Here is a 27,934-nt window from a genome sequence, read left to right on the forward strand (position 1 = left end):
GAGCTCCATTGCAGACAATGGAGTGCTCCCTGCTTCTATGGGCCGGTAAAGGCCCGCAGAGCAACATTCCAATGTTCTACAAAGGCTTCTTGAAGTTTGAGGGGATTTATATCCCCTCGAGCTTCGAGAACCCTTTGTTTAATTTGCTAGAACATTCTGCCCTCTAGTGGCAGAATGTTCTAATAGCCTTATAGCCCTTCGTAGCAGGGCTATAAGGCTATTCGGCTCGGGCCTTTAACGATTCAGCGGGCCTTTAATAGCCGGTATAGCCCGCTACGGCAGGCTATAAGGCTATATTAAAGGCCTGTTCCCGCGTCAAAGGCCCGAGCCGAAGGCGAGGGACTTTAACAAGGTACGGGACTTTAATAGCCGGTATAGCCCTGCTACGAAGGGGTGTAGGGGTGTAGGGCTATTAGAACATTCTGCCACTAGAGGGCAGAATGTTTTCACAAATAAAACAAAGACATCTCGAAGCTTGGTGGGATTTAAATCTCCTGGAGCTCCGAGAGGCCTTTGTAAAACATTGGAATGTTGCTCTGTGGGCCTTTACCGGCCCGTAGAAGGTGGGAGCACTCCATTGTCTTCAATGGAGCTCCCAACATTCCAATGTTCTAATATTTATTACTGCTTGCCAGCAAAACTTTGCGTACAGTACTGCTGGGGCATTATTGATGTTCATTCCGACTAAGTCCAAATTGACATAAGGGGTGCGAGGGAGATTGGTTGAGTGATGCACATCAGCATGCCTAAAGCAAAAATCATGAAAGATAATTTGAAAGTGTTCCATGTACACTACTCCAAGAGGATTCTCTCCGATACAGTGCACTAACCAGCAGTCTCTGACAAAGTAAAAGATTTGCTCTAAGATGCAAAACAGCTTTTGAAGACAAGAACCCGAGCTGATGTGCGATTGCTAATGCACCCACTAAAATGTTCATCACTGCCTGGGGACAGTATTAATGGTCATTTAAGCTCGAGGACAACATTGATTCTTATCATTGCCTGAGATCACGGACACCAATTGCTGTCTAACCCAATGAGGCCATTGGAGGCTTGTAACTTCATTCTGAAAATAAAAAAAGTGGTGAGGCGCATAAAAGTTAGATATGCTCATAGCTGTAAAGTATTTTGCTTAATTTAAATATAATTAGAATGTGCCCGATCATCTCTGCAAAATTAGTCTACTACTGCAGCCTATTGGAAGTAAACAAGCGTAATCTTACCTTTCGAATCCTCTTCAGCAGCACATACTCAGCTGCAAATCTTAGCAGAATAAACTCACCTGAGATTAAATCCTCCCACCTCGTGTTCTGGCTAACTATAAAAGATATTCATTGTGGGCAATAGCATCCCAGCCATTCCAAGCACTGAAAATACTAAATAGCATAAGAGCTGTGCCATGATTGGCTGTTACAAGCAACCACAGCGCTCCCTCTGGGACCTTTAGGGCTCAGTTTCTTCTCCCCTTACTCCGTGGCACCATTGATTGTGAAAACCAGAGCTGTGCATGTCAGACTGGACAGAGCAAAAACACCAGCCAATTTGACATGCGCAATTCGTTTAACAAAGTCTCAGCTGGTCCTCACATCAACTACCTCATGTCACAGCAATTGCAGACACCTGCCTTTTGTTTTGGCTGGAGAGAGAGCTCCATGGCCCCGCATCTAAAGGTAGCAAAATTAATGGCACTACTGAGGAAAGTTATTCTAAACAATAACATGTGAGTAATGTGACTGTATGCAGTACTTAATTTGAGCAGGTGCTGTCCGTTACTGAGCATCTGCACCTATTTCACAGGGCCAGGACTATTGAATTTTTCTCCAATGGACTGCCAGCAATGTGCACAGGATATTAAAACTCCCCAGTCTCGAAGCGAGGTTTGTGCAGCCACACGTTCAGATTTATTGCATGCTGCTAGTGTGCTTGCTTTGGCGTGTGCCAGTGCCTGGTCTTCAGGGTGGTGGAAGGGCAGGTGTGTTGTGTCATGTGCAGTATAAACTGTACTCACGATGAACTGGGAGCATAATTTCAGCTGCTCCAGCCCGCGGTCTGCAATTTCAAGTGTAGCTGAAGCTGCAAGGCTAGGTTAGTTGTACATGCATTATTTTACACACAACTGACATCCTACAGGTAACAGACTGACAGAACAGTGCTTGGCTGTGGGACACCATCAATAGATTCCAGCACAGTGGCACCTGCAGCAAACTGCCCAGTACCTGCCTGCCCCAGAAGCACAGATAAGGCCTTGCAGCGTAATAACAAAATACGGGAAGGAGCTGAGGGTGGTCCGAAAGTGAAAACATTGCTTCCTGCCAGTCAGTGTATTAATACCTAGATTATACGGTATTGATGGCTTTCAATAAGCACTAGAGAGAAATCTGGTTTCACTGAGAATTGTCTGATACCGAGAAAGTTTTGTTTTAAATAAATCATGATAGGCGAGAAGTTTGTGAACAGTACACTGCATGGTACTGAGTGATTTATAAAGCAATCTTTCGAAAGGGGCAGTGAAATGATGTGTGCGCAGGCAAAGGATTTGCTGATGCTGGCAGGGCGCATGCGGCTTCCGGAGTTTTAAAGACACAGAAAGCATAGGCTTGTGGGGAAAGCGTTTGTATACTCATACTCGCTCCTACCTGTCCCAGTACCATCTCGTCTCTATCACACCGGTCCTCTCCCTTCTGCAATGGGCACTGTTGCCGCCACAAGCGCCTTAATGAACACCTCTCCTCCTTGCCACTGTGACTGTGCCCCACCGCTACCTCTGACAGTACCCCTCTCTCCACAGTGGCCTTCTCCCACTATCACAGTGCTCCTCCACAGTGCCTTTCTCACCTGTATCTCAGTGCCCCTCTGCTTACTGTCCTCTACCCCTCCGTATTACAATGACCCTCCTTGCCACAGCACTCGCTCACTCCTGTTAAAGTGCTCCTAGGCTCCCGCCCTCTCTCTCACAGCACCCCTCCCCATTATCACTGTGTATTGAAGCCTGTGCTGGGCCCTGAGTATCCATATTTTTAAGAGTATACACGTGCAACCACAAATCCCTTCTCAGTCTTGGACACTCAAACCAGGAGGCTTTCCCAATTACCCCTAATCAGAGAGAGGATACAAGGAGAACTTTTCCGCTTTGACCTGGAGAAAAATAGCATTGATTCAAAATGTGCTATCAGACGAGCTAGGCTGTGTTGAGCGCTCTGTACCTTCCCCACCCCCACAAGCCAGCTGATATCTATCCCCCACACAGTCTCTACACCGCCAAAGACCCATTTCCCGTAGACCCCAGCTGCATATGTACAGCCATATGTGCCTGTTGGAGGGAGATCAGTGGGTTTCTGTTTTTTTGTCACAGACATCCTTTTGTTACTTTCTGATCATAAATTACAATCCTAATATAGCACTGGTGGCAGACTCAGTTGAATTGTGTGCTTTATTAGTTAAAAAGTGTATGTGGAAGCCTCTCTGAATGGAGTTAAATGTCTGACTTCATTTGAAAATAGTTGACAGTGGAATTTCATGAATTATAGCCTGATCATGTAATAGAACTATTTGTTTAAAGCATGAGAGCATGGTTCTCCATCAAAGTATAATCCCAATGGTATAACTGACACTATTATGTTTTATCAGAATACCTATGATGGCACAAAACATCTTTTGATTTAATAAAAGAGAAAGAATCGTGATTGTGGGACTTGGACAACACTGCAATGCATTGATGATACAAGACAAGAATGATACACTCCTGTCACCACTCAACTTTTCAAAATTAATTATTGTATATTCAATAAAGCAGTGGTGTACTCTTCTCTTGTTCCCCCTCAGTATCTGCTTTTCTTCCTACCCTTCACACCTCACTCCTTCCCTTCGCTCCAATCTTCTATCACTTTCTGCCCTACATCGCCGCCTCGACTCATTAAATGCTTTACATTGTTCACATTTCCATCTTTCCCTTCCACTCTACTCACACACGCTCCCCGCTGTCTGCTCTTCCCTTTACCTTCTCCTCTTTTCACTTTTCCTTCTCATCACGTTCCACTCCAATCTTGCAATCCGAATCTCTGCTTTCCATATTTCTCTTCACAATCTTTGTCTACTGTATCGATCTTTGCCTTCGGGTTTCTCTTCCTCCCTCACTCTCCCTTTTAATTTTTTCCTTCTTGCACATATTTTTGTATCCACTCCAGGAATCTGTGTCTATCTCAGGGTCATACACTGAAATCTTGGTATTGCCACTCAGTCTTTCATCTTTAGATAAAATGAATGCAATTGAGCTGGATAACAACATTTTTAATTTGGTGTTAAGGCCCATCTTGGTGAATATAGGCTTTACAAACAGAAATGGTATTTTTCTCCCTCTTTCCCTTCATTCCTTCCTTTCACATTAAATTCTTATGTCCTCCTTCTTTCATCCATTACTTATTTATTTCCTTACTATAGTGCTCCTCTTCCTGCCTGCATTTGTTGCTGCCTTCTTTAATGTATTCCTTCCGTCATCCTTTCCTTTCTTTCAAACAGCACAGTACAAGCACATTTTCTTCCTTTTGTAAAGCTGCCTCAAGTCCTCAAATGACCTTTTCTAAAGCTGCATTTTAAGATTTACACACATTCTCTAATTTGAGTTCACTTTTAAGTGTTTGTCATAGGCTTCCTATATGGTCTATTATGTTATGTTATATTGATTTGTATATAGCACTAATCACCCTGGAAGGTATCCAGGGGCTTGGGCAGGTGTGTAAGTGTGAGGGGCCTGAGGTGCTTTTGTGAAGAGCCAGGCCTTCAGCTTCTTGCGTAACTCAAGAAGTGAGGAGGTAGCTCTGATGTGTTGAGGCTTGTGGGTGTGGTTGGAGTCAATAAATGAAATGGGTGGAGCCACTGGAGGAAGTGGGTGAGGCTGGGGAAGGGGGTGTGGCCTCTTTAAAAACTGTGAGCACCTGCACTTCATATTTTACAAATTAAGCACTGACTGTATGTGATATAATAGCGCACAGTGGGGGTCAACGCCCCCACGTTAGTATGGATGAGCCACCCCTGCTCTCACTGTCTGAGACAACTAATCAATGTACCTTCTGAGAAAATCACACCCCTGATGCCTTTTAAGCCCTGGGGCAATTAATCTACTTTACTGCATGAGATCATTGACGTTCCTTAATGTTTAGGGGCATTCTTCAAAATGCTTTTTCACCATACAGCGGGCACATCGCATTCCAGGCAGAAAGCCAGCACCTGGCTCTGGGGCGCGCCCACTTATCTTTAAATTGCTGCACTTCAAGGATAGAGACATGATCCTGCGTGAGACCAGGAAGCTAGCGGAAGTCATGTTCGATAATATTATGGTCATCTTCTTCCCGAATTACATGCTCAGGGTCGAGCCCCAATGGGGGTCTTTTCTTCAAGTTAAACAGAAGCTTTGCCAACTGAACATTGTATATTCATTGCTTTATCCAGCAAAGCTTTATGTGTTCCATGATGGAAGAACACCATTCTTTGACACCCCATAAGACACTTGGGACTGGCTAGAAACCATGGGCCAATTCTTGGGCCCCAGGTCAACGAGCATGACTGCCACCAGGAGAGACGAGGTGAGTGGAATAAGGAACCATCGTTGAAGGTCCAAGAGGCGGAGCCCCCGCCTCACAGCGGCACCTGGCCAGGATCAAATTAGACAGGAAAGACAGGCAGAGGTTCGCGAGGTGGAGTGGATAGTGGAGGCTGGAGAGACTCCGCCTCAATCTTCAGAGGACGAGGGTTTGTTGGCAGCTGGATTATCAGATATGGTATTGCTGCGTATGTCCAATGTCACGCCGCAGACTTCTGGTGGTATTGTATAATGGCTGGGGTCTCGGTGATCACATCTTATTTATAGAACTGCATCCCAGAGACATTTGGTGTTGATACTCTTGTATTCTTAATGATGCAGGGGTTCTACGTAACTGAACTCGCTTTCAGGTTAACACATGGCGCTTGCAGGTTATTACAGCTGTCTGCAATTCTATACGTATAAGTGTGTGATATTTGGGGATCATACAGTGGCATGCCTGGCATGGCCAAACACCCCCTTACGTTCTTCATTATATATGGAATCAGTTGGCTCTGCAGAAAGTTTTTCCTTCCGTCAGGGTTTGGGCAGCACCTCTTATTCATGGGGGCCACCCTAGTCACCTTAGCCCCAATTGCCATGTAGACGTATTCACCTTCCCTTCTAGTCACAGAGGTTTCTGTGGGGGAAGTGGGCGAATCTGCGGCGCTCTGCTGATTCACACACTCAACTGCAGGCGCAGATTGTGCTACACCATATTTTCATATAATGCAGTGACATGACTGATCACACAATACTTACCTGGAATGTGAGGGGTGTCCGCACACCTTCTCGCAGATATGCAGTCTATTCATATCTTAAGAGACACAACATGCGCATTGCCCTTTTGCAGGAGATGCATTTAAATAGCGCTGAAACTGTCAGGTTACAGATAAATGGAGGGGTAAGGTGTATGCTACTGATTACTCGTTATTTGTAGAAGGGTCCTTAATCTGGGACCGCCCAGGCACACTATTTTCAGTGGAGGTGGTACTTGTCGATATTACGTTAGATATGTTTTTTGATGGGTAGGCTTGACAGGGGTTATATACTGCTCGGTAATGTGTACGCCCCTAATACAGGCCAAGGTCAATTTCTTAGATCAGTTTCCCAAATATTACCTAAATGGTGCGACATACCGTGGCTGATTGGAGGGGATTTCAATAGCGTCATGGATACTGGATTAGATAGATCCTAATACCACAGCTAACTCTGTGGTATTAGGTGGATGGGTGAATGGGTGAGATCTGATTGATGTTTGGAGACATCGGAACCCTGATGTGAGGATATATTCCTTCTACTCCGTTCCTCATGACTTACACGTTTGTTTAGACAGATTCCTCAGCTCACCTTAACTACTCCCATATGTAACGGGCTCAGATTACCGTGGTCGTACACATTCTTAGTTATTTATTTAGAAAATTTTATTTAGCGCGAACATGACCACCGAGGTTATCAGAGCGCTTTACAGTATATGCAGCAAGGAGGGTACAATCAAAACAGAACAGAATCAATAAAGCAAAAAGTTCACAATCTTCTAGTGTTCAACAATCTTGTGCACCAGGCAGCTGGGCCACAGATCACCGTCTATGGTCCAAGAATCAAATGGTGAGGCCCAATTGAGGCAGAAATTTCTTCATGAGAAGCCCTTTGACTTCTTTTTTGAAGAGGACAGTGGAAGGGTTTACCCTGACTTCGAGGGGAAGGGAGTTCCAAATCCTCGGGCCATACTTGAGAAGGCTCGATTATAGGTCTTTTTTTCTGTTTTTGAGGTTTGGGCAATAGGTTGCTGGCCCTTCTGGAGGCTCTCTAACCACATGAGAGCTCCAGTTGTTGAGCCAGGTACACCGGTGTCTTGAAGTGGATGACTTTATGTGCCATGTATGCAATTTTTTGCTGAATCCGAGCTTCATTTGGCAGCAAATTCAGGGCCAGCAAGTCCAGGGTATTTTTTAGTGCCAGTAATGAGCCTAGCACCAGAATTCAGGGCCACTCCAAGAGGAGCCATCTACACTCTATGCAGGCCGCAAAGTGTTGTGTTACCATAATCCAGCTTATAGATCACTATTGCTTGCACTGTTACCTTCAGGTCATGAGCAGAGATAAAGGGTTATAGCCTCTTTAGGATGCTGAGCTGGAATTTCGCTCCTTTGGTGATGGAACTGACGTGCTGCTGCATGTTCAGGCTTTTGTCTAGTATATTACCCAGTGAGGATGCCGAATCAACTAGGTGAGGCCTACAGTTAACAGCAGTAAGCTGATTAAGCCATTGTTCCATGACCATAGATTGTTTGTGAGGTGAGATTAGGAGGAATTCAGTTTTTAGGGCATTTACCTTCAGGTGATTACATGTCAGCCAACTTGGTGCTTGCATCAGGACTGCATTGAGGGATTGAATGACCTCATGGAGGCGAGCTTCAAGTAAAGTTGGGTATCATCCAGATACATGGGAAAGTGAATGCTCGATGCTTTAAGAATTTCTGTCAGAGGCTCCATGGACAGGTTAGAGAGCTAGGGAGAAAGTGCTAAACCTTGGGGAACCCTAGAGTGACCGGTGCGGGATGGGACAGGGATTGGTTCACCTTGAAGCTTTGGGTTCTGTTCTGACAGAACGAAGAGAACCAATTTAACACAAGCCCAGACAGCCCCAGGCTGTGGTCCAGGAGGTCAATCAGGTTATCAAGTTTGACAGTATCGAAAGCTGACGAAAGGTCAAGAAGGATCAAAAGGCACGCCTCATTATGGTCCAGCATTCTTAACACATCATCAACAATGTGCGGACTCTGTGCTATGGCCTGGGCGGAAACCAGATTGGGATTGGTCAAGGAGTTGCAAATGGTCGATGTGGTTGCAGAGTTGGGCAAGCACACATTTCTCCAGGAGCTTTGCCAAGGTGGGGATGTTGGAAATTGGGCGAAAGCTGTGAAGGTCTGTGGGATCGGCAGTTGGTTTCTTTAGAATCGGGGTGACTTGACCCGATTTTAGGCAGGACCGAATAGCAGCTTGCTGAAGTGATGCATTAACGATTGTAGTCCATAATGTTAGTAAGGAGGATCCAACTTCTGGGAAAAGGTTCGAAGGCAGAGGGTCTTTGTAGTGATTGGAAAGTTTCAAAGTCAACAACATTTTGCATATAATGCCTTTATCCAAGGTGTGAGAAGTTGGTCTGGTATATGCTGTTCACTAATTAAAGTGGGCACCTTGCACCAGTCCAAACAACCCTTATTGATGATTAGGTCTAAGACAACCTCTAAAGAAAGCTTTCCTAGTGGTAGCTGTGGAGAGCAGCCTTCAGGCTAAGACTCGAAGGAATGTTAAGCAGCTTGTTTTACCAGATTAGAACCTCCTGAATAACCAAATGAAAGGAGAACCACACAATAGATATATAAAATATATGTATTTATTACTAAACACTCTCTACTAACCTCTATGCGAGATTAGAGCACAAAGCACACATTTATTAATCAATAGAACAACAGTAAATAGCACAATACACAGCGGGCTCCAGGGGGAGACGGAACCATATACTAAGAAAGTGGTCTAATAACAACGACTTGACTGGACACAGTGCCTAGAGCACGTAGAATCGCTGGGACCCCAAGGAACCACCCAAAATATTGACACAGGGGACCCACGGAAGACGGGTGGAGTGTGATAACACAGACACGAGCTCTGCACAACTCTATGGGAAAGTCACGGTTGGAAAATTACAGTTTAAGGATACTTCGGAGAGGACTTCAAGCAAACTCTTTGGAACATAGAAGGTTCTAAGGCCAGCACCCTTGTGAGTACCAAATACTAGCCCACGGAACACTTATTGAGCGTAGGCCGGGCACCTTCAGTGCAATTACTGTTCGGGCCAGGACTACACATAGACCAAAGCACAGCCTCAGGGATTGCCAAAAAGCATATGCTGCTGCAAAAATACATGGTGCACAGGGGTTCGGGTTGCTCAGTCCCCACAAGGGATACTGGTCTCAGAATTGCTGAGAGGGCAGATTGACCTCCGGGACATTCAGGAACCCACCTCCTATGTTACTGAAATCTGTGGAGTCCTCAGGAGCTCGGGAAATGCAAATCAGTCATATGCGTTAAAGGTGCTGGCCTTGCAGGGGAGTAACTCCTCTACTCCAAGGGAGATTCTTCAGTCATCCAGCGTAGTGTAGGTTGTGGAGTACTTGGTTTCTGCTTGCAGAATTTAGTCCAGGTAAAATCTAAAGTCCTGTAGTCATGGTTCCTACTTTTTACCCAAGGAAGGGGTTGGACAAACTCTGAGGACCCACCTATGGGAGGGCAGGACAGGGGGTTGGTTACACCCATGTCCTTTGTCCAGTTTCTCACCAGAGCAGGAGCAAATGGCCCCTGCAACCAGTTTGAACTGCACTATGCACAGGGACACCAAATGTGCCCTCAGTGCAGGCTGTCAGGCACTCTCAGAGTGCACCCACCCAGCCCCAATACACTAAGGGCCATATGTAGGTAAATCCCAAATACTGTTTTTTAAATACCGAATTTTAACAAATTTTACCGAATCAGTATTAAGAAATCGGTATTTGGGATGCAGGTAATAATTCGGTAAAATTTACTGAATCGGTACAATTCGGTAAATAAATATCGAATCCCCAACACCGATCGGTAAATACCGAATCGGAAAATACGAATCAGTAAATACCAAATCAGTAAATTTCGAATCGGTAAATACTGAATCAGCTATTTCAAATGAGAAAAAACCCAGGATTCAGCTAATCAGGTGCAACCACCCCTCCTCCCAACCAGGAAGTGGCCACACCCAGGCAGGTGCAAGCAATCTGAAGCTGCTGGAGAGGCTGTGAGAGCAGAGCAGAGCCTGTGAGCCACTTGAAAATTTTACTCCTGGGAAAGTGAAAAAATGGCAAGCAGAGACACAGAGAGAGTAGTTGCAGAAAGGAAGAGGAAGATCAAATTCAGCACCAGGAAGCTGCAGGTCCTGGTGGAGGAGGTTGTGAAGGAGCACAATAAATTGTTTTGGAAGCAGTCCCTGCTGGTGGCAGAATCTGCCAAAAGGAAGATTTGGCTGGCAATACAGCCCAAAGATAATGCCATTGGAGTAACCACACGGAAGACTGACGACCTGAAGAAGAGGTGGTACGACCTCCGGAGCTTGACTCCACTATTTTGGAAGCGCATGATGGCTGAGCTCCACAAACAGGCAAACCTGACTGGAGGAGGGAAGAACAGGGCACCTGCCCTGACTGAGCTGGAGGAGTTGGTGGAGTCCACCATTGAACCAGACAGAGTCTGTGGACTGGGAGATGCAGACAGCTCAGCCCGAGCTGCCACCAGAAAAGGTAAGAAGCATGCACAGCAATCACCCCTACCCCATCACTTTCCCTCTCCCCTTCCCCTATGTGTAGTGTTAACCCGACTCCAGTACAAGTAGAAACAAACACCAGCAATGCATTATGGGAGATGTAGTCAATGAAACATCTACCATGTCAGACAGCCCACCAAACAACAAGGCATGCAACACACCTCAGTGATAAGCAAGCTGAGGCAATAGCAAAAGTGTTTCAGAGATCTGAATTTAATTGTATAAGCAGGGCTGCAGGACCACAGAGCTAATGTACAGATTTCTGTCCACAGGTGAGACATCTCGCAGGCGTACCAAGGAGAAGGAAGGCAGTGCACCACAGAGGGAAGACATACAGGAGGCGAGTACAAGTGCAGGGAATACCACCCAGGAAACTGCTGCACCACCAGCACAGCCAGCCTCCCAAGACCTTCCAGCATCACCGCAGCTGCAGGCCTCCCCAGAGCATTTTGGCTCCCCTCTACTCCTGTCCTCACCTGAACTGCTTGCGTCGCCGGCTGTCACAATACTTGTAGTCCAAAAAAGCAAGAGGCATGTAGTTGCCACACTAATAGAAATGGAGTCGTCAGCTAGAGACACGGTGGGGGGTGAAACATCAACCGTGGCCAGTGAGGACAGCACTGTCAATCAGCAGTCCAGCGCCAAGAGGGCACGCACAGGTGTTAGACGCCGCAGGGCCAGAGACAGCAGTGAATTGCCACATGGTGAGGGTCCCAGTGTCTTCTGTGGCTTGGAGAGTAGCATGGCGAAAGTACAGCGCATGCAGGGGAAGGCCCTCCAGTCGGTGCAACGCCAGATGAGGCACCTGAATGAGAACATGACAAACATAGTAAAGGGCATCAGCTCAATGGCGGAGGAGAGTAGAGATATGGCTGCGGGCATGCAAGAGATGGCTGTGGGCATATGGGACATGTCCCAGTCTGTACTGCTCTTGTGCAGCAAGATTGACCAGGACAGGGCAGCAAGGCGGAAGGAGAGGCAGCGGGCAGAACGACATACAGGGGCAGTCAACCGCCTGGCCACCCCCTCTTCCCTGCTTTGTAGGCGATGTGTAAACATGCAGGAGGGACTGGCACACAGCAGCAGTGAAGTCTACAGGGGGCTTGTGAGGGTGACAAGTGCTGTTGAGGTGCTGCTGACTGCGCAGTCAGCACATACTGTTGCTCTGGATGTGGGTGAGAGCGAGCAGAGCACCAGAAGAAGCAGCATGACAACCCCCTATTCCTGACACACGGGGAGGAGCAGCAGGCTCGATGGGGCTGCCACTGTCCACGCACCCAGTGAGGACAGCCAGTCAATGTCATCCGGCACCGGTAGGCGTGGCCGCAAAAACTGATGCTGCCCACACTCCCTGACATGTAATGGGTGAAGTAACCCAGGACTTCCAGAATGGATGCCATACAATTGGTCTGCACATACGTTCCTTTGTGTACTGGCGTAGTGCCAAAAAATTAAACTACGTTGTGTACATACTGCACCTGGCTGTGTCTCCTTACTTACTTAGAAATAGTTGCGTGTGATCTCTGCCCGTCTCTGTCTCCCATCTGATGCTGGCACCACTCCTGCTGTGTTGGGCTCAGGCTGTGGACATTTATCATCGTGGTCCTCATAATCACTTAATTCCACTTCGGTTCCTTTCTTTGTAGCAAGGCTGTGCAACATTGTGCAAGTTGCGATGATCTTACAGCAGATGAGGGGTGAGTACTGACGTGCACCTCCACTATTTTGGAGGCAGCGGAACCTGCTCTTTAACAGCCCAAAGGTGCGCTCCACAACGTTGCGAGTAGATTTGTGTGCCACGTTGTATCGTCTCTCACTCGGGGTTGATGGGTTCAGGTAGGGTGTCAGGATGCACGAGCGGATGGCATATGCACTATCACATATGGGGAAATGAGAGAGCCATTAATCACATGTGCAAGAAAACCTACATCTGCAATATCTATCTGGGTGTGTCACAGTGTTTTGCCTAGCAGGTATCCTTCTCTGAATTCCCCCGCTGTCAGGGGTGTGTAGATCCCACTGTTCTGAAAGATGTAGGAGTCGTGGGTGCTTCCTGGGAATTTGGCCACGATGTCTGTGAATATGTTGTTGGCATCACAGATTACCTGCACATTTATTGAGTGGGTGGACTTTCTGTTCCTGTAAATGTATTCTGTGGCTGCAGGTGGGCAGATTGGGATGTGTGTGCCATCAATGCAGCCGATCACATGTGGGTAGTTTGCATTTGGTAGAAGTCAGTCTTGGTCTTTAACAGTTCCGCATGTGTGTCAGGGAAGCTGATGTAATGATGCATTCTCTGCATCATGGCCTCCAGCAACTTCCGGAAGAAACAGGCAGCTCTGGGACACTCCATCCTCTGCAACCAACAACCCCCGGTAACTGCCAGATGCAAGCAGGTATAGGATACAGAGCACCTGCACATGTGGTGGTATGGCGTGCGCCCTTGGTGCTGGGTGCTCCAGGAGTGGGTGCAGGTCCCTTATCAAGTCCAGGATGGTTTGGGGGTGTAGCCTGTACCTTTCATGGATCTCTGCCTCAGTAAGTTGAAATAGTGTGATCCGCTGTCTGTAGACTTGCTCCTCCCGTCTCCAGATCCTCTCTCCTGCTGCCTGTAGCCGTAGCCGCCTTGCTATCACATAGAATGCCGCCATTCTGGTCACACTGTTGCATTTGGGGGCCTATTTTATGGCCTGCACCTGGTTACCACCTGCTTTCAATCCATGGTAATTACTGACTCTTAAATTCCGAATTTCATGCAATTCGGTATTTTAGAAGTTACCTACATCTCAAATCTCACCTTTACCGTTTCTCATTTACCGATTCGGTAAATAAGAATTCGGTAATTACCAATTCGGTATTTCTGGTTCCATAAATATGAATCGGTATTTACCGATTCATATTTACAGAATTCTTAATTTTGGCCTCCTACATCTTGAAGGCCTAAATACTGGTCGGTAACGGCTATTTTACAGAATTTTTTCCGTTACCGACCGGTATTTAGCTACCTACATAAATTGGAAATTGATACTTGTATAGCGCACTACTCACCCGCAAGGGTCTCAAGGCGCTTGTACGAATACCGCTGTGGAACCCATCCTGGCTTTCCCTGTGAGGCGTCCACTCCTGGGCACCCCCAAGGTGGAGGCCAGGGATCCTTAGCGTTGTGGGGGCCGTTGTGGAGATTAAGCAAGCTATTGCCCAGAGTTGCAGAGTGGGACTCCATGATTGGAATAGGCACCGAGGCGAGAATTATCAGGTCCGTGGAATTTTGAGTCCAAGACCCGCCGAGGCGGGGAATTGAACCCTGGTCCCGGGCTAGACCTCTGCCTCAGGGTCGGCCGCTCTAATCATTGAGACACACTTCTCCATATGGCCCTGAATCCTGTCTGGGAGGTGGTCACACCTCCCTGTGACAGGAAACCTATTGTTAAGCCTTCCCCTGCTCGAGCTCAGCTCAGCAGCAGGAGAACAGACGCATGTCTGTGGCTGGCGGCATCCATTTTGCGATGCCCAGGTCGAGAAAGCTGGTACCGGGTAGCCTGGTTATCCACAGTAGTGGATCTACAAGGAAGGAATCATACCTCCCACACCAGTTACTGTAGTGGAGGTATGATTCCAAGGTGTTTGACACCAAACACAACATGTTTCTACGCAGATGTTTTAAAGTTAGCATTTACCACAAGGTTATAATGCACTTAAATATATATGGTTGGCGGCATCACAAACAACCCCCGAAAATAGGTTCTGCAGGCTGCAGAGGGGCTCTGCTCATGCATGAGCACCCTCTCACATCTCACATCGTGTCCAGGAGGATGGAGTTAGGCTTACCAATGACAAGATCTAAGGTAGCTCCTTTGACATGAATAGGGCTGTCGAAGACTTGGATAAGATTGAGGTCAAGTAGGAAGGATTTAAGGCTATTAACCACCACGTCATTTATATTGTTCCAGTGGAGGTTGAAATCTCCCAGGAAGATCTGACTGCTGTGGAAATCAACATTAGCCGAGATAATATCCATGATCTATTATGTGAAAGGAAGGTTGGCATGAGGGGGTTGGAAAACGTGTGTAGTTTGCATGAATGATTGTTGTAACCAGTCACTTCAATGCATAGGTTTTCACAGGACAGCAGGAGAATGACATGTAGTACTTTCACTGTTAGACTGCTACTATGTAAACAAGCAATGCCTCCACCTTGACTCATAGTACTGTCCAGCCTAATGATATCATAATTGGGTGGGATTAAAAGGTTGAGGCTGGGAGCAGCTGAGTGATTTAGCCAGGTTTCTGTCAGCATTACAAGATCGAGCTCCTGGGCACGGATAAGGTCGGCAATGTCAGCAGCGTATTTAATAGCTGACCTACATTTTAGGAGCCCGCATTTGAGACTTGTGTTGGTGTTCGTTGGTGCAGTTAGAGTGGTGGTGACTCTTGTGAGGTTGTTCTCATTTAAATATCTGTTGTTGGGTCCAGGTTCCCTGAAGGGATCAGTGGGGATAGATTCACTCAGTTGCAGGTTTGGAATGGTTGAGGGATCTGCCTGATCATATGAAAGAAGAAGGGAGTGAATATCCCGATCCGACAGGGAGGCTCTACATCTGGAGTGGCGAGAAGGGTCATTAGAGTGCAGAGCAGAGCCCCACCTACGGGGTGTGTGGTGATTAGGGATGGTGACCACTGAGTATAAGGGGGGGAGGGGAGCCAGGCACACCCGCTATTTGGGAGCGAGCGTAGATGGTGGTTGTTCAAAGTGGAGCAACTCAGTCTGAAGCTGGCTGACAGTTCTTCAGTGATAAGTAAAAGGCTACGTACCTCTGCCTTGAGTTGTTGTAGGCAGAGTGCTATCTCGTTAAGTCGGCCATCCAATGAGGTGTCTGAATGGGATAGGGAACCTTGGTCCAGGGGATCAAGCCGTGGTAGAGAGCTAGTGGGGGCGTGGGAAAGTAGGGCAGGTGGCAAGTGGAGGTACTTTGTGGGAAGGGATTCTCGGAAATGGGGCTGGGGCTGAGTGCTCATAGGGATGGGTAGAATAGGGGAGGAGGGGATAGATGGATAAAGATCCCTGGAGGACTGTGGGAGCAAGACAGAAATGCAGGTTAGGCTGGGGGAAGGGATAATGGAGAGAAACATGGGAGGGCTGAGGACCGTGGGGCTAGAGGAGTTAAAGCTGGCTAACAGTGGTGGTGGAGGGAGCTTTTGGATTAGCGTGATGCTTGTGCTGTTGCAGCTCATTCACACCGGGCATAGAGGGGGAGTTGTTATTGTGTATAAGGGTAGCTAGAGGAGGGCCCTTGGAGCAGATGTGGGGTCAGAGGATGTTGGTGGCGAGGTAGGAAAAAAATTCTGCGAAGCCTGGGGGACCACTAGGGGGCAAGCACCTTCGAGGTGGGCGGAATTGCAGTTAGCTACTGTATTCATGAGGGTGGGCAAAAATTTGTCAAATAACACTAGATTGTGATCTGAAGCTTGTATAAGGATAGTTCCGTTTTTGTAGAGGGAGATGGTGGCTTCAGCTCTGTAAGCCGGAGAGGACACAATCATCAGTCTTAGGCTATGTGGAGTTTTTAGGGAGTTGGAGATCTTGAGCAGAGAGAGTAAATGGCCTTCCACCTTTGAGCATGACGTTTAGTGTAGAAGATGAGATCATTTATGGTAGCACCCTTTCTGATGGAGAAGAAGGGGTCAGAGATAAGGGTTTCCAGATGGGTTGTAAGTAGTCTGTGGTTGAAATGTTTTGGAGCCTTTTTTGATATGTTCGGGGTATATATGATTCGGAAAGCGTTATGGCCGGCCTGCTCCAGGTTGGGAGAGATGAGGTTCGAAGGTTTAGGATCCATATCAGCACACGTCTTGTCTCCGCGCAAGGTATAAGTAAGTTCAGAGACTGGCAGAGGTTTGCTCCGACCATAGAAGGCGTGGTTAGGCCAAGAGACTAGTCAGAGGTCGGGGACGTGTAGACCTAGGTCAATGTGATAGCAGACGGAAGGTTTGAAGGGGTGAAGGTGGTGTGGGCAGTTGGATTGCCAAAGCTAGCCATGCACTATTGGGTTATTTTGAGTAGACCAGTATCCTGAAAGCCAGATTATCAAGGGCTAAAAGATAGGACGCTGGGCCGAGATGACTTGAAGGCAGTTCCTGGGATGGATTTACATATTTCTATGGTAGGCAGTGCAAGCCAGCATTTCAAGCGTGCCCTTAAAGGAAGTAACCACCTCAAAGGGCGTTGTTGGGGCAGACTAAACCAGGCCCATGTGTGGGTATAAGTAAGGTGACCACTCCAAGATGGCCACAATATTTTGGGGGTAGAGCAAGCTCATTTCTCTTTCAGCGGCCTGCAGAGCATAGGTAGCAGGGAAGGAGGCGCCACTCTTCAGGTTCCGAAGCAGGGGGACAAAATGAATGACAGAAGACAGCATCAAAGATAGAAGAAAAATGGGCGCCCATCAAAAGTACACATCTTTTCTCAGGGACATCACAATGAGCCCACTTAACCAAAACAGCCCATCCGGAATCCTCAACAGACCTGGTTTGCATGGCAGCACAACCTGATACCGGCAACAGCAGGGAGAGCTATCTGTGCCTGCAAGCAGGCCAGAGCCTTAGTGACTCTTGCTGTAGTGCAGCGCTAAGTCGGTAGCCCCCCACGCCATCACTCTTCACACTTACTACTGGCAAAAAGGAGCGGCAGCAGGAGGGATCATCCGGGACCCCAGCCACCGCTGGCCTTAAGGGGAGCACCGGGCCTCAATGTGATCAGCTTCACTGACCGAGACCCAAGCGACATTCGGTGCTCTCTTCGCCGGCAGTGGGCTCTTCCACCTCAGGAGGCATGGGCATTTAGCATCCGGGTGGTGTCATGCCACCGGGGCAGTTTGGCCCCCTTGAGGCAGCTCCCCACATCCTGTACTACGTTTGGGAAACTCAGTCATCAGCAGAGCTCCTCAGGCAGCATCTCTAGGGCCGGCAGTAGAGCTCCTAAGGCAGCACCTCCAGTGCCCGGGCACTCGGCTCCCCAATGTAGTGGGAGACTCAGCTATGCTCGTCTGATTGGACCCTTTACCTTCACGCCAAAACCACTGCAAGGATCACGGCAGCGGCGGTTTGGCCCCATCAAGTCCGCTCCATCGGACCTGGACCCACAGTGGCGATTTGGCCCCCTCAAGTCCGCTCCACCGGACCTGGACCTGGACCCTCAACCCACAAGCCAACAACGCAACTAGGATCTCGGCGTCGGTGGGGGGATGTGGGGTGTTTTCCTTGTTGTGTCCATAGATCACCGCCGTAGCACTGGGAGCTCGGGCGCGGAGCCCAACAGGAGAGAGACTGAACCTGCGTCTGCTATGACAGGACTCGGCATCCGCTCCAAACTAGCCTCGGCCCCAATCCCCACTTAAGTCAGAGGTGGTCCACGGGGACCATCGTCAAAGCAGCAGGTCTTCAGGGAGGTTTCTTAGACAGATTCACTTCTTTGCGCGGTGTCCTACAGGTAGTTACCTTACGTACGTTTTTCGTAATGCTGGAATGTCGAATAAAAGGGTGGATGGGGGCATAAACAGGGATATTCACGAAAGCGTGATCTCTAGCCCCGCTTCTATGGCGAGCACCAGCATGGCGGACATCTTGCTTCTTGCTTCTGACCACAACCCACATTATGTTACACTGGCATGGGAAAAGGGGCCTCCTAACATCCCTGCGTGGCAGTTACAACCATCAGCACTTGAGGACCCGCTATTTAAAGACACATTAGGGAAGCCCTCAGTGAGTACTTTACACACAATACGGGATGGCTTCATCCAGCATAGAGGAATGAGCTGCCATAAAGGTTACAATACGTGAGAAATGTTTGGGGCTGGGTTGTGGTTTTAAGCGAACAAGTAGAATTGGAGCTCCTTGCAGTGGAAAAGGATTTACTCATTTTAGAATCTCGAGTAATAGAAGTCGCCCCCGATTCGGCACCACTGTTAGAGGCGCGTAAAAAACACACAGAACTCCTAGAATGCTAGAGGTGTTTCAATTATGATGCGCATTCAGCAACGCAGTACAAAAGGGGATGATGGACAGAGCGTTTGAGCAAATCAAACACTCACCCCCAGTCAACTGATCTGGGTTTAATCCATCACCATTCGTTAGCTCACTCAGCCACTACAGTTCAGACATGGCCATATGCAAATCAGTCTGACCCTGTGCCTCATGGAAACTGTCCAGCCCGAACTGCCAAGCCATGTCTTCCCTGGACCGGAAACAAGCATCCTGGGACCGGTTTCGGATTCATAATCCTCATCAGCCAGGCTATCTTGAATCCAGTGGCCAAGTGAGCAAGGGACTCACGTCTGAGCATACCCTGCCAACTTAGGGCGAACAAAGCAATACAAAAGGGGATGATGGACAGAGCGTTTGAGCAAATCAAACACTCACCCCCAGTCAACTGATCTGGGTTTAATCCATCACCATTCTTTAGCTCACTCAGCCATCCCAGTTCAGACATGGCCAAATGCAAATCAGTCTGACCCTGTGCCTCATGGGAACAGTCCAGCCCGAACTGCCAAGCCATGTCTTCCCTGGACAGGAAACAAGCATCCTGGGACCGGTTTCGGATTCATAATCCTCAGCAGCCAGGCTATCTTGAATCCAGTGACCAAGTGAGCAAGGGACTCACCTCTGAGCATACCCTGTCAACTTAGGGCGAACAAAGCGATACAAAAGGGGATGATGGACGTAGCGTTTGAGCAAATCAAACACTCACCCCCAGTCAACTGATCTGGGTTTAATCCATCACCATTCTTTAGCTCACTCAGCCACCCCAGTTCAGACATGGCCATATGCAAATCAGTCTGACCCTGTGCCTCATGGGACAGCACACGCTAAACTGATCGATCTGGGGCCTTATTGGCTTGGTAGATCAAGCGGGACCAGGCAATGAGCCATATTACTGCACTTCGCGCACTTCACTCACTGATATAGATCTGCCTTGAGCGTCTCCAACACGAACATACACTCCTTCCTGGATGGTCTCACCTTTCCTACACTCAGACAGGAGCAGCGCAGGGAACTACACCTCTAACATTGGAGGAAGTAAAGGGCACAATGCATGCGCTTCCTTTTGGCAAGGTTCCAGGCCCAGAAAGCCTCCCCCATGAATTTTATAAGACTTATGCTGATATTTTAGGTCCGCAGCTATTGGGAGTATACACGGAGGCACTATAGGGGGCCGCCCTTCCAACCTCTCTGACAGAGGCCACTCTGATTACCCTTCCGAAACCAGACAGGGATCCCATGAGCCCAAGCACCTACCGACCCTTGGCGCTGCTAAATGGAGATTACAAGATACTGGCAGGTGCCCTGGCGGGTTGATTGGCTCTGGTCACTCCATACCTGGTTCATCAGGATCAGAATGGCTTTGTCCCGGCCCGCAGCACCTCAATCAATTTATGTAGGCTTTTCTGGGTGATGCGCAACTCTGCAGAGACTTGGCCAGCAGCGGGTTGTTTAGTTCTGGATCTGGAGAAAGCCTTAGATACAGTGGTAGGGCCATATTTGTTGGTGGTGCTGTGACGTTTTGGGTTCCGGCCTCATTTCTTGAATTTATTTAAACTGCTGTACGAAACACCTACCGTACGGGTACGGTTACGAACTTTATTCTCAAAGCCCATACCGATTGGGAGAGGAACTAGGCACGGGTGCCCCCTTTCCCCACTAATATTCTCTTTGGCCATAGAACCACTGGCCATAGCTCTGCGTCAACTGGCAGAATAATGGGGCATCCAGTTAGAGAAAGAGACGCACGCCATTTGCCTATATGGAGATGATATCTTTATATTAGGGACTTACGGGCGATACCCCCGATAATACCTAACACACTCCAATTATTTGCTAAAGAGTCAGTGCGAATTGAGGGAAATCATGTTTATTTCCCTTCACTCCTGGCACAGATGCCCCTCAACTTCTGGTGGATGGTGCATTAGTGGCTTGGCATCAGGCTGTATTTCAATATCTAGGTGTTCGTATCTACCACGCGGATTGAGATCTCTTGGATGGCAGTGTATCCAGGGCAATCGCCGCTTTAAGACCCCAGATAGAATTCTGAAAAAAAAACACTGAACCTCTCTGTTGCAGGTAAGGTGGCGCTTATTAAAATGGTGATGCTGCCCCGACTGGAAGGGATGATGAGGGACTTCAAATGGAACAACACGTGCTGTAGGGTAGCGCTTACTAAACTGTACTTTCCCCAGACACAGGGTGGGTTGGCTCTGCCCAACATTGAACATTGTTACTTGGCGTCCCAAATACAGTGGGTGTCGAAGTGGATGGGGGAGCTCCACCTTACTGATATGGTGGAATGTGGACTTCTGTACATGCTGGACAGGCTCCTTTTTATCTTTCATCCGTGTATCAGATTACATAAGTATTTTGCTCTCCTGGTACTGATAGCCCAGAAATGCTTCAGTAGAGCTTTATATCTCACCAGACATGTTACACCATATGCGCCCACGATACTGATTCTAGGAATGCCGAAAGGAAGGGGCAGAGTTAGTATGACAGATCTTACAGATCAGCAGGAGGCTGATACACACACACTTGGTGACCTGTATGTGGAAGGCACGATGCAGCTGTTCCTCTCTTTGACGGAAGAGGAGGGCGTCCCGCCAGGGCAGTTCCTAAATCACGCTTCCTGGATAGCTACACTACAACGCCTCTGGGGTGACATCGCCAGGAACCTCCAACACACCTCCTGATGCAGCATGTCCACGTGTTGGGTACGGGACTACACCTCATAAAATTGTTTGCAGAATCTATTCGGGAGCACACTATCATTGATTTAACACCATTGCGTAACAAATGGAAGGTAGGCCTGGCACGACCCTGCACACCCAAAGAGTGGGGTATGTTGCTGGAAAGCCCCAGACAAATTCCCAGAAATGCAAGATTTAGGCTGATTCAATTCTATATAGTCCGTAGGGCCTATCTACCCCCAGATAAAATCCATTGGTTCTTTAACAGGGTGGATGTTTCTTGTTGTCCGCATTGCAAAATGGTAGATGCTAATAATAATAAAGGAGCTTGTAGAGCGCCTGGTGACGCCATCCCGGCGTGTCCCCGCGCTGTGGAGAGAGCAGCAAAGATGGAGTGAAGAGCTAAAGGGTAAACAGATGGGTTTTTAAAAGTTTCCTAAAAGTTGTTTCAGACTCCGCTAATCTAATGTTCGTTGGGAGGGAGTTCCAGTGGTTGGCAGCCAACACGCAAAAGGAGCGACCTCCCATTCTGGCCTTCTTTATACGAGGAACTTTAAGAAGACCCATGCCCGTAGAGCGAAGTGCTCTGTTGGGCACATAAGGGATGGCAAGATGCTGACCTTTTACATATGTTGTGGTCATGCCCCAGACTAAAAAGCTAATGGTTTGGTGTAATTTAATTATTAAGCACAAGTACAGATAGGACATTACCGAATACATGGGCGGCTTGCATAACAGGAATATTTCCCAGAAATAAGAAATAAAAGGCCTCCTGCCAATAATTAGACTTGGGGCTAATGGTGGCCAAATGGCTTGTCACACGCCGATGGAAAGCAATTGACCCCCTTCACTCACAGCCTGGGCTCATTCAATACAAAAGTAGGCCAAAGCTGAGGCGCTCTCACTGCTGAGAGAAGACACTCTGGGGCTTCATAGGTATCCCATTTCAGCAGCCTGGAATGTGATTCTGAGGAGTTTCAGGTCGCATTGACTCTGGAGGACCCTTCAGTGGTTCCAGGCATCAACTAATGCAGTCCACACACAAGACGAAGGGTGAACTGTTATTAGAACATTGGAATGTTGGGAGCTCCATTGAAAACAATGGAGTGCTCTGGGCTTATAATGGCTGGTATAAGCCTGGAGCTCCAACATTCCAATGTTTCTTTGTTCACAGCTCTGGCTGCGAACAAAGGCTTCAGGGAACCTGAGGGGATTCCAATCCCCTCACGCTCCCAAAAGGCTTTGTTTTTTTTTGTTAGAACATTCTGTCCTCTAGTGACAGAATGTTCTAATAGCCTTATAGCCCTTCGTAGATGGGCTATACCGCTATTAAAGTCCCTCTCCCTTGTTAAAGGCCCTCGCCTTCGGCTCGGGGCCTTTAACGCTGGAGAGGGCCTTTAATAGCTGGTATAGCCCTCTACGGCGGGCTATAAGGCTATATTAATGTGTTCTGAAATACATATAGTACATAACATACAATGGTTCAGTGTGCAGAAATATGACAGAGAGATTGATACAATTGGGACCGTGTGACTGGCACTATGGTTGTAGATACGGCTTGTTCCCCGCTCTCCCTGGCCTCCAATATTCCTTTCTGTTGTCCCTCTTGATTGGATGTCTGTAGTTTTATTATTTTGGATCTGATAGCTTGATCATCAGCCATGACGCCACGGCATAGCCGGTAGGAGTCACTAGAAGTATACAGGTGGAACACCTCTGGGTGTGAAATGGGCACTTTTGTTGTGTTTAGATATCGAATCAGTAGCAACCCCTGAATGTTGTTATATAATTATCATACCCAACGTATATTACCATGTTGTATGGATATGGTTTAGATAATTATTGTTCATTTATACATCATTACAATGCAAAGTATAACCTGTATTTTGGCACCAACTGGTTCTGAAAAATATTGTGTATGTCTGTAATATATTTCAAATATATGAACATTTTATAAACAGATTAAACAAAAAAACATATTTATAGATCACTGAGGTACAGAGTCATCATTCCTAGCAGGTCATTAATTCTATTGTGTGTAACCTAGTAGTGCATACCCCAAGTCTTTTGGCAGAGGGCGTTGGTGTGTCATTCAAAGGGGAATCAACGTCACCAAATAGTACATGTTACAAGCCATTCAGTTGGAGGCCATTAGTGGAGGGGCAGAACTGGGAGGAAATCATAACCATTTAAACTGTAAAACTGGAGTAAAATAGGAAAAACTGAGGGAGTGTCTCTGCTACTATGCTGCTTGGAGTAGAGGGAGGCCCTGTCTTTATTATCTATAGGAGTGTGTGCTCATTCGCCTATGCCATCTGGCATCAGGCAGGTGACTCAGGTCTTTCGTTAATGGTGTCCGGTCTGTCTAGGTCCAGCGTGGGGGACTCAATAATCAGAGCTCATGCCATGAGTGTTATCAATGAGGACTCCCTCTTAAAGATTGCAGGTTAACCAATACCCGTCTCCCAGGTGTCATCATACTGGAACCACCATCTACCTCTTCGTGTCTGTTTGTGTCATGTCTCTCGGGGTCCCTCTCTCCCCATTATCCGTGCCCTCTGGTTCTGTGTCGGAGTCTGTCCACGGGTGTATCCAGTTATTCAAGATCTCTTGCCATAATGCCGCCAGTGGGAGTCTACATAGTCCCTGGGCATCTTCCCACCTAAGGACCTGTCTTTCTGCCTCTGCCCAGATCATAGGAGATAGAGGCAACCTGGATACACTCAGTTTAAACAAGTAGTCTGTACTGCTTGTGACATAGAATCAAATTCTTAACTTGATGCTCAATTGCGTGCAAAAGGAAAAAGGTCCTGCAAACCTTTTGTCATTAAATGTGAAAGTGCACTAGACATGTGTCTAAGTGACCTAATGCACAGCGCAATTCACTCCTGGGAGTGTAAATCAGAATTCTTTAGTAGTGGATACATTTTTAGCAATTTTGAAAAAGAGTACACTCAGTATTCAAACGTAGATAGAATAAAATAAAACATGTAGTTCGTTTTCTTTTGATTGTGTTTCTTTTATATTGAAACAGACGGTTTATCCATGGAAAATGTTCAAATTCACAAAATCCAGGTTTTAGGTATACAATTCTTCAAGTACAGTTCAATAATAAATCCGGATTCATTTCTATTCCGGTCCTCTGATCTCCATTACTTACCCTATCTCTTACTTCTCTTCCTCGCCTCCGCGTTTGTGCTGTAATAAAGCCTGCAGCTTAACCCCCATTACTAAAATGTGACATTGCTTCCTTAGATTCCCCTGATGAAGGGCCACTGTTACAGCTCGAAATGCATTGGGATTTATTATTGAACTGTACTTGAAGAATTGTATACCTAAAACCTGGATTTTGTGAATTTGAACATTTTCCACGGATAAACCGTCTGTTTCAATATAAAAGAAACACAATCAAAAGAAAACGAACTACATGTTTTATTTTATTCTATCTACGTTTGAATACTGAGTGTACTCTTTTTCAAAATTGCAAAAAATGTATCCACTACTAAAGAATTCTGATTTACACTCCCAGGAGTTAATTGCGCTGTGCATTAGGTCACTTAGACACATGTCTAGTGCACTTTCACATCTGCCCAGATCATTACATCTGTCTCCTAGGTTTCAGTATTCAGCCCTCTGTCAGTCTTCCACCCCATTGCTATCCTGCGTCGTGCTAGGCCTAGGTCAAGTCCAGAAACCGTGCATCCACCTTCCTCGCTTTAGGCCTTGGAAAACTCCCCCTGAGGCAAGTCTGTATCGTACAGGGAAGAGCACGACCCAGTGTGGCTTGGAGTCACAGCAACACAGCAGTCCAGAAAACCTAGAGCACCGGGCATCCCCAAGTCATATGACAGAAGTGCGCATTGAGCACCCAACAACGTGGACAGCTCTGAGGTTCGCCCGCATATCTGATCTGTAATCTATGCAAGGGTGAGGTACAGCATATGTAAAAAATGTGATTGTATGTATTTCAGCCTAGTGTTACGGAAGACCTTTTGAAATATGTCAGTACCCTTCCCCATTCTTTGTCTGGTATGTCATGCCCCAGAATAGTTTCCTATTTGGCCTTCAATAATGCCAGTGTATCCCTCCTCACCTCTTTCAATACCGTGTATACCCAGGTCACCAAGTGATGAGCTGAGCCCATCGAAAGAAGAAGCTGAAAGACCATCTGTGTTGGTGGTTCCTCCCGTCACCTGGCTTACAGGGCTCGGAACGACCACACTAAAGCTCCAAATGCTAGTAATTGACCCCTGGGTAGAGCATGGGTTTCGGCCAAGTCTTCGGTGTTTACAAGGGCCCCCTGCAGGAAGCAGTCTCCTGCTGTCACAATTCCCCCCTCCATCCAGTCTGCAAGTTTGGTGGTTGTAAAACACCGGACTGGGTCTCCGTGGGGGAGACCCACCAGCGAAAGTGCGGATGCATACACTGGAGCCCTATGGGTTCGTACAAGACAACTACGCCAGCACTGTAAAGCCACACAGAGCAACCCTCCTAGCAGTGTAAAGCCACACAGAGCAACCCTCCTAGCAGTGGGATGGCTACCCCTCTGTTCAACAAGCATGTCAACAGCAGTCCCCGATAAGGGGTCAGCCCCACGAGGTCCACGGAATGTGTACAATCTGCATCCAGCCATGTAGCCACCCATAGAAGTTTTGCAGCCAGATAGTATAGTTCAAAATAAGGCACTCACAGGCCCCCAACATCTGACGAGTGCTTCATAATCACCAGGAATATCCTGTGGGGGCTTCCATCCCATACTTGGTCATGGAGAAGGGCATCCAGCAGTCTAAATGATGTCGCAGGTATCTTAACCGGTAGGTTTGTAAAGAAATACAATAGGCGGTGAGCATCACCATCTTTGCAAGCAACACCCGTGCCATGAGTGGGAGGTGCAGTGGCCTACAAAAGACCACACAGGTCCGAAGAGCCCGGAGTGCCTGCCCCATATTCCCTTCTCTCACGTCCTCCAGATCATGATACACCCTCACTCCTAAATATTTAAAGGATGTGGGGGACCAGATGAAACCCAGTGGCAAGTCCAGCAGTGGAGGGGTTCCCCCCAAACAGGGGAATACACAGGTCTTGGTACAGTTAACCGTCAATCCTGATGGGTGTCCAAAGTCTTCCAGGAAGTGTGAAGCCCTATGTACTCCAGCCGGACCACCACGGAGGTACAAAAGGAAATCAGCAGTGTACAGGGAGATAATGTGTTCCCATCCATCTATCACTAACACAAAACCCCTGCTTTCTGTCTGGAATAGTTCTGTCAATGGCTTTATGGCCAGGGAAAAATGGAGAGGAGACAAGGGCAGCCCTGTCTAGTACCCCGGAGCACACCGTATGGGGCGGAAAGGGTGTACCCGATCGTCAACTGAGCCAAAGGGTCTGTATAAAGGAGGGAAACCTATATGGCCCACTTCTCTTCAATCCCATCCTTTGCATGGTTGCCATGAGGAAGTCCCATCTAATAGAGTCAAGTGCCTTCTCCAGGTCTATTGACATGAGAAAGGCTTCCCGATTGGTTTGTACCTAAGGATGGTAAAGTATGTGAAAGAGTCTTTGGAGGTTGAGTGATGTACTGTGGTTGGTGATGAAACCATTCTGCTCTCTGTTTAAAAGGGTCTTCATCTAAGGGAGCAATCTGGTTACTAATATTTTGCTGAGGATTTTAAAATCCATGTTCAGCAAGGACAGATGGTGAAATTCTGTTGGGGGCCCCCACTGTACCCGTCTTTGGCAAGGGGACCATGATGGCGGTCCGCACGGACTCGTGAAGCCATTCCTTTCAAAAGGAGTCAGAGTAGAGTGCAACCAATTTAGGGCCCAGTACATGCATAAAGGCAGAGTAAAACACTGGGATCCCATCAGGACCGAAGTCTTACCAGTGCCCACGTCCTTTATTGCCGCACACACGTTCTGAATAGTCGCAGAGTCCCCCAGTTCCTCTCTAGTAACAGGAAGCAGTACTGGAAGGGTGACACGGTCCAAGAATCTGGTATGTGCACCGTAAGGTAGTTTCATCGGTCTACCATATAACGATTCATAGTGTCTGCGGAACTTGTCATTAATATTCCATGGGGTGCATATGTGTGTCCTGGTAAGAGTAGTGAGGTGAGTGCACAGTGCACCCCTATTGTTTGGGTGGATCAGCCATGCCAACAGATTCCCGGATTCATCCACCTCCGAGTGCATTCTTGGAATGTAATGTTTGCAGTTGTGGCAGCACCGATGCTCTAGGGTAGTATGGGGTCACTTTTTTGTGTCAATCCGTTTTTTCTTG

Source organism: Lissotriton vulgaris, chromosome 7 (genome assembly GCF_964263255.1).
Source record: "Lissotriton vulgaris chromosome 7, aLisVul1.2, whole genome shotgun sequence".
Classification (NCBI taxonomy): Eukaryota; Metazoa; Chordata; class Amphibia; order Caudata; family Salamandridae; genus Lissotriton; species Lissotriton vulgaris.